This window comes from Alligator sinensis, unplaced genomic scaffold, assembly GCF_000455745.1.
Source record: "Alligator sinensis unplaced genomic scaffold, ASM45574v1 scaffold570_1, whole genome shotgun sequence".
Classification (NCBI taxonomy): domain Eukaryota; kingdom Metazoa; phylum Chordata; order Crocodylia; family Alligatoridae; genus Alligator; species Alligator sinensis.
Window position 1 is genome coordinate 1,925,782 of NW_005841997.1, and position 10,692 is coordinate 1,936,473.

The following is a 10,692-nucleotide window of genomic DNA, read 5'->3' on the forward strand; positions in this document are numbered from 1 at the left end:
CGCTGGGGCCGAGCCAGGCGCGGCCGCTGCAGCTGCCTCGTCCCCTCCCGCCCCGTCCAGCGCGTCCCTCGCCCCCGCCCCCCGGGACGGCCTCAACTTGAAGCTGGTCCCTTAGTTAGTCCCGCTTCCTCCGGCTTCGGGTGGCCGGGGAAGGCTTTGGTCCCAGCCTGACCTCAGCTCCGGAATCAAGGCTCTGCACCTGACACTACGGGCTATTATTGAACTTTTTTGGTTAGTAAATAACGCGTTGGGGATGACACCCTAACGCTTGAGCATCTCATTTACTGCTGACAAGCTCTGACTGTGTAAAGATTAGCTCTGAAAAAGGGAGGGGGAAGAAGGACCCAACTTCGGCCTCATGCCAGGGGCCGGGGCGCAGAGAGGGAGCCCTCAGCAGCCCAGCCTTGCAAGCACCCTGAGGTCTCTCTGGGCAGGACCCACAGCGCACCCCACACCTCAGAGCCCCCCTCTACGCAGGACCTTCCCCCTCCTTCCTTAGGGGACGAGTGTCATGGCCTGGCTCTATGCTCAGCTCAGCCCAGCCTCACTGCTGGGAGGGGGAGGACTGAAACGGCGCCCTTTGCCCCTCACTACCGCGGTGTCAGGGCAACTCTGCAGTGGAGTCACTTGGCTCTTTGTACGACTGGTACATCAGTATGGAGCTCAGGGCTCGGAGAAGTGTTTGTGTGGAACTGGGGGGATTCGCCAGAGGTTTCCTCTCCCATCACCTGTTTAATCACGTGAACCAGAACTGGGTGTGTGCTTTGATACTACTGTGTTGATCGAAGTCAACTGTCTGATTTCCCTTTCATCCATAGAGCCTTTGGTTCATATGGGGAGGGAGCAGGTGGCCAGCTGGAAGGACTCCATCTAGGGACAAGATTTCTTTCTATGATTTTTATGACTTCTCCTGTGGAACCTCATGTTTGGGGCTGTTTGTCAATCAAGCCCATGCTCCCTCTGAAGAAACTCTTTTCTGTGTTCAGGGTGCTTCACTGGCTTTCGCAGTCTTGCTAAAGGAGCATCAAATGCAGCGAATAGTGACAGCTGCTGTAAGCACTTGAGGGCAGCTGGGGCCCAGCCCTGTCCCAGTGATGCAGCTGGCTTTGTGCAAAGGCTGTACGGATCCTTGCATTTCAGTTTAATCCAGGATTATTCTGGTTAGGGAGTGAGTGGGTTAAGATGAAGCACAAGGTGTTCACACTAGTACGTGTGTGTGGTGGAGCACCTTTGGGGGTATTCACCACTCAAGGGCTTTCACAAGCTCTGAGGGGAGCCTGTTTTGACAGAGCAGCAGGGGGAACCGCCCCCAGGAACTATTCTAGGGGGAGAGGTGTGTGGCAGAGCACCTCTGGTGTCTGTCACCGTAAGAGCCGGCAGGTGCGATCCAGCTCTGCCAAGTGGCCACTTTAAGATTCAGGCCAGCCGAGCTGGAGGCAGCACTCTGCTACCTGGCACTGAGGAAACAACATCTTCTGGTGGAGCTGCTGCTCCGGTAACACCAGGAGGTAAAGGCAAGAGCTGATGGGGATGGTTAGGAGGCTCTTAGTCCTGGGCAAGACCTAACACTGCACCCTGCTGGGGATGGGTGGCCTGGTGGGGTTGTTTGTGGCAGAACAGCCCCCAGAAATGCCAGGCCAGTTACCACCCTGGTGGAAGGTGAGTAGGCACGCCTAAACCCCAGCCCCCACCTTCGGGTGGGTCAATTAACATGGGAGGTATTTTGGGGCCAGGTGTGCCTGCAGCCACCTGAGCCTGTGAGGTATGTGTATGACCCCATGCCCCAGCGTAGGAGGGCAGAGTATGGGCCTCAGTGGAAACGAGCCCCAGGACCCTTTGGGTGAGGGCAGGGTGAGTGTGGTCCGGGGAAAAGGAGGGGTGGTATGAGAGTGGCCCCACAAAGGGGCAGTATGAGAGAGACCTTGTGAGAGGTGGTGGAGTGGGAGAGGTGGGGGCAGCAGGGCAGGCCCTATGAGGAGAGGCTACGGGGCCTGAACCCGTTCAGCCTCCACAAGAGAAGGCTGACAGGGGCTCTAGTCTCCTGTTACAAACTAGTCAGAGGGGACCAGCAGGTATTGTGGGAGTCCCTGTTCCCCTGAGCACTACCAGGAGTGACTAGAAATAACAGTCACAAGCTGGCATAGGGTAGATTCAGAGTAGACATCAGGAGGTGCTACTTCACTGTCAGGGCGGCTAGGATCTGGACCCAACTTCCAAGAGAAGTGGTGCTGGCTCCTACCCTGGGGGTCTTAAAGAGGAGGCTAGATGAACACCTGGCTGGGGTCGTTTGACCCCAGTGCTCTTTCCTGCCACGGCAGGGGGTCGGACTTGATGATCTGTCAAGGTCCCTTCCGACCCTACAAACTATCAAACTATGAAACCATAGGCCTCAGTAAGAGGGAGGCAGTATGAGTGTAGCCTGTAATAGGGCAGAGAGCGAGAGGGTCTGGGATGAGTTGAGCCCAGCCTCAGGCCAGAGCAGAGCTCAGCTGTCAAGAACCTCTGTGAGGTTTGGGATGCAGTGTAGGGGTGGGCTGCTTCCCAGTTCCCTGCACTACAACACCGGGGGCGAGAGGCAGGCCAGCTGGGCTGCCTCCTGCCCTGGTGCAATCTAGCAAAACTCAAAACAGAACAGAACAGCTGTTTTGACTTGAAATTTGAGATGAAACACTGTTCCATCGAACCGTCGAAACTCAAGGCAAAACAGAACGGTGCCATTTCGCACAGCCCTACTAGTCAGGGAGTTCCCACTTTGCACAGTGTGTCTACGTGAGGCAATGTGCAGGAGACTAATTCTGCACATTAGCATGGCGGACATAGCCCTTGCGAATGTGCAGTCAATTTAGTCTAATGCACAGTAGCATCCTAAAAAAAAAATCATCTGTCCTAATGCGTAGTAGTGCCGATTATGATGTATTAAGTTAGTACCTGTCATTACAGGTACTAAATTTAATGCAGTGTAATGATGTTGCATTAATGAAGTTGTAGGTGCACCCACTGGGATTTGTACTCATTTAACTAATTTTAATTAAAACCAATTGATGTTAAATTAGCATAACTTTCTTATGCAGAAGAAACCACAGAAATTACAAAGTCTGTTTAAGGCCTCTATTTCCAATCCCTTCCAGTCTCACCTTCCTGCCCACCTATCACTTATGATACTTCAGTTAACCTTTGTGGTTTTTTTGTTTTTTTTGGGTAAATAAGTTCATGTTCCTCCGTTGTACAACTGGGCACTTATATGACATCAACAACCCCTTGCACGCTGTTCCTGTTTTAATATAAGCACAAGGTCCTTGGTCATGGCTGTTACAACAGTGCCTGGGGTCCAAGAAAGAAGGAAGGCCATTGTGCTGACGCTTTACAAACACAGAATATTCTCCCCATGTGATTTACATCTTCTAATGATAAGTATTTCAGCCTGAGCTTTCCCCAGAAGAATGATGGGGATCAAATGACCTAATCAACAAGCAGGCACTTAAACAAATTGACCCATTCAAAGTCTAGCAGCCAGCACACTTCATTATATTCTTTCTCCTGTTCATTTCTGTATTGCTGATCACTGTTTCTGCAGTCTTCTACTCCCCACCAAACATTGGTTTTTAAGACCCTTAGGAAGGGCAGCATATACATCAAATAAATAAATAAATGCATAAATTACATTTACCAGGTAGCTGCACAACCAGTCCATCCCAATTTGGAAACGCTTATACCCCTTTTCTCACTATGGAGCAACATAATCATGCTAACTCAGAGCTTCAAATTGATTATCTTTCCTTGAGCAGCTGTGCCAGCTGAGAGGTGTCATCCATCCTTTCTGCCATTTGTTAAGTGGGTACAGTTTACCTAAAGTAAACAGTATTTCCAGCATGCCTCTCTGAACCAACTGCCTTCTGCCTGTCTTCAGATTAAGAGGCTAGCCATCTCTATTTCCAGCAGTGAATCTCGTCGCGTTAGTAATGAAAGCTGTGACTGGCTGCTCCTCCAGTGAAAGGAGGAGACTTTAGGTTTAATCAGAAAAGTTCCAGGTATAAAGGAGTGAAGTGAGGGGGGAAGAGAGGAGTCCAGTACTACAGGCTAAAACTGAACAATATTTGTATTGATTAAAAGACCCATCACAGCAGAACAATAAAAGAAAGGAGGAAGGGAAGCTGCCTGCCTGAGCCTGGAAACACAGGAAGGCCACCACCCCTACCACTTGACCAAAAGCATGGAACTCTCAATTTTGCCAGATAAATAACTTCTGAGTGCAGCCAACTTACACGGCATAAGTAGGAAAAAGATAAATAACAATGCACGCAACCGTTGAGATTTCCTTTGCAGAGAAAGGGAGATCAGGGTCTAGGTGCAATACCATGGTACCAGGTGGATAACAAATGATTATGGGTCATGGGAATTCAGTGTCCTGAAATGCACTGTGTGGATGTATTAATTATGCTCGTGTAGATCCAGTGTGCATGTGTTTGTAGCTGCTTCATAAAGTTAGCTACATTAAACTTAACAGGACTCCTATAATGTTTGGGTGTTCACAGGGAGAAACGTAGCTAAATTTCAGACTTGCATGAAACGGCCATTACTTTTGTGAAGCTCCTTTGGGCTTTAGGGGGGCATGCATGTTCTGCAAGGCAAAAGTAAACAGGTGGTTGTTACTTTGTTGCTTAAACTGTATAGACATGGATCATTCCTGGCATAAGAAATTATCAAGGGCCTCGGGGTTTCATTGCTATTCCAGTGCCCTAATCGTCACAAATTCTTTGATTGTTAGAATACCAAGGTTGTGAGAAGCAGCACAAGCTCCTTTTTGTAGGTTTGAACAGAGATATGTGAATGGGAAATGCTGAGCACTCTCTAGTTATAGGCCAATAAATTAGCACGGTTGGCAGAAAATGTGGGGATACTCTGAGCAAGGGAGCTCTGCATATCCATCAGAACTAGTGCTAAAGCTGTGACTAAGGAACCAGTTGTAAGCAGCGGAAGTTGTGAAGTTTGCTATTGCCTAAAAGTAAATGCACAAAATTTGATGTTTCATTCGGGATGTTACAAACAAAACTGCTAATTATAAACCTAGTAAGACTCCAGGTTCCTTTTTGTCTAGACTCCTGATGCCCTTTCAGTTAAATGATTCATTAACAAATGATCATTAACGTCATTACATGCATTGCTGTAACACCCATTCACCCATTAACTCATCTTGAAGGGAATGTGTAGGGCTTTGCAGCTTGTAAGCAAGGGGTGGATATAGTGTGCCAGCTGTAAATAGCTACACAAAAGCCATGTTGTGCTGAGAGAGCATCAGAGATTGTATGTGTTGTTTTCTCCCGTTTTCCTTGCAGGGATCAAGATGAACACTCCACTGACTGTGCCAACGGGTTTTGGTACAGTCACAGTTCTGTTAGGTTTGCCTCTGAAGGAGAAAAGTTAAGCGTTTAAAACTTTCTGTGTTCAGGTGGCTAATTGCCTTTGTTCTCTCTGGCCACAGAACCACTGAGCATTTGCAAGAGAAAAAAATGAGATTTAGTATAAAGTTTATACTTAAGCCCCAATATCATTCCTCCAAAAAAACAGAAAAGGGAAGTTTGAGGAATGAAGAAGAGCAGGGTGCTATCAATGGGGGTCTTTCCTTCAATGGCTTTTGGCATGATCACTAACTAGGAAGAAGGATGATGAGTTTCAGTCCCATTTTGGATAGATTGGGTGGAGTTTTCTTCTTTTGATTTGTGTCAGACAGGGAAGGGTATAGAGGGGATGGATTGTAGAAACAGTCTGAAATTATCTAAGAGCTGCTCTTCTTTTTTAAAAGAGCCTGACTTTTCTCAATCAGAATCTACTCTTTTGACATTGCTTTTAAGACCCCATTGAAAAGTTTTAGTGGGACTCTACTGTGGCTCAAATATAACTGTGCGAGTTGCCACTGGATGTTGACTACGAGGCATTGCCCCAGTGAATCCACTGCGTGAAACCAGTACAGACACGTCCTCTGTCCAATAGGAGATTGACGTAAAAGAATGAGTCCTCATCAAATGAGTGGCTTGTTGTTACAAAACAGTGTTGAAGACCTATTTCATCATAGAGTTCATCTTGGAGTTATCTCCGCTGGGAGCTGGAGTGAGTGGGTTTGTACCAGGAATTTAGTGACACTTCCTTTTTCAGTTATTTCTTTTGTGAACAAAGATAAGCAATGTCTGACTTCCTAAACTGTTAAATTGTGTCAAGATTTTGTATAGCTGCTGCTCTGCCCTTGTTAGGGGCACTGATTACATTTGATACCCCCTTTTATAATTTCAGTACAACTGTGACCTGACAAACTCCAGGGCTGGGAAAGAAACACCAAGATCATTCTTTTCCCTCAGTCATGATGCCTCTGGGGGAAAATAGGAGCTCAGAAAGTGTAGGAGAATGTGTAGAGAAAAGGGGCAAGGCAGACCTCTGTTAAAGGTGATGTTATGGGAGAGGCTTCAAATCTACCCCTGCATCTTGTACTCCTAAGTTTATTATCTATTTAAGACATGCCCCCCTTACCCAACTCTTTGTCAGTCTCTATATTTTTCCTGCATTCCCTGCCAAGCTCCTTAACCTGTATGGTCTCCCTTGATGCCTGCCTCTCTGTGAAGAAGGCAGGGAAAGAAAAAGTGGATTGTGCTGGTCCAGCAGACATATTCAGTGAAAGGACTAACATGCATCCAGTGCCTTCTGTGGCCATTTTAATAATTGCCAAGGCGTGGAAGGCAGTGGGAAGCAGAGCGGAGTTGTAGAATATCAAGTCCTGAGAGATTATTGAAAAAACCCAACCCTATGGGCATCAACTGTGAAAAAAACATCATCAGAACAGAGTTATGGCTGCCTGGTGGTAGCTTGTGCCTTCCCAGAACATCAGCTACACAGAAACTTCTAAAAGTCAGGAGGTGAAAGCTAATTATTCTTCATATTTATTATAGCAACTTTCCTGATGGCAGGTCTGGGGTCAGAATTATTGTTGTTCTGGGGGACAGGTACCTTGACTCCTCATTTTTGTATTCTCAGAGCTATGAATGTGGCTGATTGACATTCTGGAAAGGCACAAGGCATCCCTGGGCAAGGTCTACCCCACATTCACATATGATTCAGGCAAGTAGTAGAATAAATTAAGAGGTCTTTTCTAAGAAAACTTGGACCTGGATTTCTGTAGACCAAATCCTAAAGAGTCCGGTTAGGGACTGGTTACCCCACTTGCCAAGAGTGTACTCTATGTTCAAATCTGTATCCTGCCACGTGGAAGGGAATTCAGATGCCTCCATGACACTAGAGCCACAAACCTCACAGTGCTCTCAGCAGTGTCCTGGATCTACATGGAGGGAAGGGGACAGGCTTTGGGTAAGAAGGAGGAAAACTGTGAGGAAAGCATACTGTCCCCTCCTTACTTCATAGGGAATACAGGCAGTCCTCGACTTACAATGGTTCAAGTTTCTTCGTTTCACACTTACAACGTCCATAAATTGCCACCCTGTTTCAACTTTCTGACGTCAGTTTCAACTTTACAACGCTTGATCCGATGCAATGCCATGCCAGCGAACAAGTTCGCTGCATTGCTCGTCTCCCTGGAGAACATCTGTCCAAACTCCCTTGGACACTTTCTTTAAGAAAGCAGACCAGACTCCAGAAAAACCTGCAGCCAAGACTCCTGAGAAGACTCCAGCCAAGAGCCCTTCAAAAAGTCCAGCAAAGTCTCCTCACAGAATTCCTTCCAAATCAATATGATTGCTATTTACAATATCAATACATTAATGTAGCTATATTACTCATGTATAATTGATTGAGTACAAAATCCTGGGGTATTTTTAGTGAAAATAGGATATTGGGCCTTGGTTCAGGAACCAATTCCCCATTTATAACATTGTTTTTATGAGAACATTGGTTCCCAGTTGCAACATTTCGACTTAAGATGTGGTTTTCAGGAACCAATTGCATCGTAAGTCTGAGGACTACCTGTACACACAAACATGAATACAGCCCCAGATTATATTAATCTGTGCTTGGGGGCTACTGTACAAATTTCAGCTGTTTCAGACCCCTCCTGGCCCTATTTTAATTCTGCCCTGTTTGAAAGTTGACGAATTACTTTGTCCCATTACTCTGTTTAATCTCTTTCATACCACAGATTTAGGGAAATCTTTGTTTTGGGAAAGCAGGGTCATTTTCTTTTGAATAGCTTTGCAAAGAACGTACAAGATTGCTTTGTAATATACATTGCGGATGTTACAACTACCAAGGAAAGGATATGACCATAAAGATGACTGCAGATCCTGTTGGTACTAGGTGGCTAGAATCATTTACATTGTTCACAATTCCCAAGAATGTCTATTTCTTAAGCATTTGTCAGAGACTTGAAACTCCGGTATTGTCTCTTACGTTGATTCATTCTCAGTAATGTTTTCTCTGTTCTTAGTGGGATCAAGAGAGTAAAGTTTCCTAAAGAATGATAGATGTCAGCTGTTTTTGCAATCCTTGTTCTGTTCCCAAAAGTTGAGGGTGGTTGATTGTGAATTTGAAAAACAGAAAACGCTTAGAAAAGGAGTCAGCAGAATGGAAGAGCATGCTAAAAGCTAAATAGATGCTTGCATCCTTCACTAACCTCAAATATTTTTTGCAATTTGTCTGCAAGTTTTTTCCCTGCAGTCTACAAATATCGAGCTGCAGATTCAAGAAGTGAAATTCTAAGAAGCCTCTCCAGGGATGTCTGCCTAAGAAACTTCTCTTCTTTGTGCCACTAGATAGAATTCAGCCTGGGTTGGTAGTAAGCAAGTGCTGGCACCTCTGGTGGGTCTGTGGTGGTCTGTTTGAAAGGAATTAATAATCTCTGCCTACAATAAAGGGCATAGATATCACAGTCCTCTATTTGTATTTATTGATGTCCCTATTGACAGTCCAACTTCAAAGTCCCCAGATGTGAAAGGGCCAGCCCATATGTGAACCATCCATCTCATAGATTGGTGCAACTACTTTGGCAATTAAATGAAGCTTGAACAACAACTTCTCTTTTGGCTGTTCCCACCATGTTGGTGGCTAAATAAACTTAATTTTCTCTGGCTGCTGATACAGCACTTTTAAAAGACATAATGGTAACAATTTTCTGGCTATGTTTAGGCTGATGTCAGGGTGTGACAGGTATGTTGCTTGGGGTGAGAATAAAAAAGAATGTGACTATGCTTGCTTGTTTTATAATTGAAAATAAAAGGAAGCAAAAGAAAAAGTTGCTGATAATGAAAGTAGGAACATGGTCCTCTGTGCTAGTGGTACCCAGGGGAGTTGCTGGGTACATGGACAGTCTGCAAATGTGGAGCTTTTTGGTAAGAAATAAGAATTAAATAATCTGCTGAGGGAATATTTGAAGCAGAAGAGCTCTGACTGTTGCTTTGATTAACTTCTGCATGCAGATGTACAACTAGGGTACCTCCAGGTGAGCATGCGTGTTTCCCTGGGGACAAATAGCAATGGCACATAATTGTACTGCTGCTACTTGTCCCCAGGAAATGCCTGTGCGTGCACGCTCTGGTGCATGGCAAATTGTCCTGGATGCGGTAGGGGAGGCTGGCACCAGCAGTTTTACCTGGGGTCCTGGGGGCCTCCCAGGGCTCCAGCAGCTGTGATCTGGCAGCAGGGAGCCTGGCTGGCAGCCAGAGTGTGGCTCCAGCCCACCAGGCTCCAGTTTTGGGCGGCGGATGCTGCCGCAACATGTACCACCTCATTTTTTTCTAGTGTGAGTTTTTTTGACACTGGGATTTCCCAGTGTCAAAAAAACCCTCCATGCTGCAAATTAACAATGTAGGGAACACCTGCATGTATGGCACTGCAGGCGGGGCTCTGGAGCTGTGTACTGCACGCGCGTGATTATATGGATGTGGCCCTAGACTCTTTGAACAAGTCAGGAACTAAATTGCATTGCCTGCAGGATACAAAGTCAGTGAAGCAGACTGGTGTCAGTTGTGTTATGTCACTCAAGATTGGCTGTCTCTTAGTATATCTAGGTTATGTTGCTCATATTGGGGTTTCTTAGCTTGCTACACCCCAGAGCTATTAATTGTTGTTCAGCAGCTCTGACATAAAATTGTCTCAGAGAAGAAGACATAAGTATCATGTTTTTGTGCTCAGTCACTTCACCAGTGTTCAGTTTAGTTTAAAGTAATCTGCTATTTCCCTTTTGATAACATTGTTTTGAGGATATGCATAGATCTTATTCAGCCTTTTCCATAAAAAAAGATTACGTTCCCTTCTCAGATAAACACGACTGTATTGTGTAATGGTAAAGCTGAAAACAAATAAGGGATGTGAGATATAGACACCCAAACATAAAGAAGAAAGTTCACATATTAATGTATAAACAGAGATAAAGCCACACTTGGAACAGAAAAAGGGAAGACAAAAGTGAGGTGCAAATTAGATCCTGATTATAGACTTCAATAATGGTGGACCTGGCAATTGGAGAACGTTGTGTAGTTGCACAGTGTTCCCCTCCTTAAAATACAGATTCATGCATGGTATTACAATAATACAGGTTAATGTGTGGTAAAGGTCTCACTTTTTGGTTCAAAATGCTTTTCTTATGCTGCAGGAGTGGACCCAGTTCTTCTTTTGTAAGATGGGAATAGCAATAACTGAAGTCAGTGTGACTCATGGGCCCTTGAACACCGAATTTTTGACTATAAAGTCAGAGTCGGA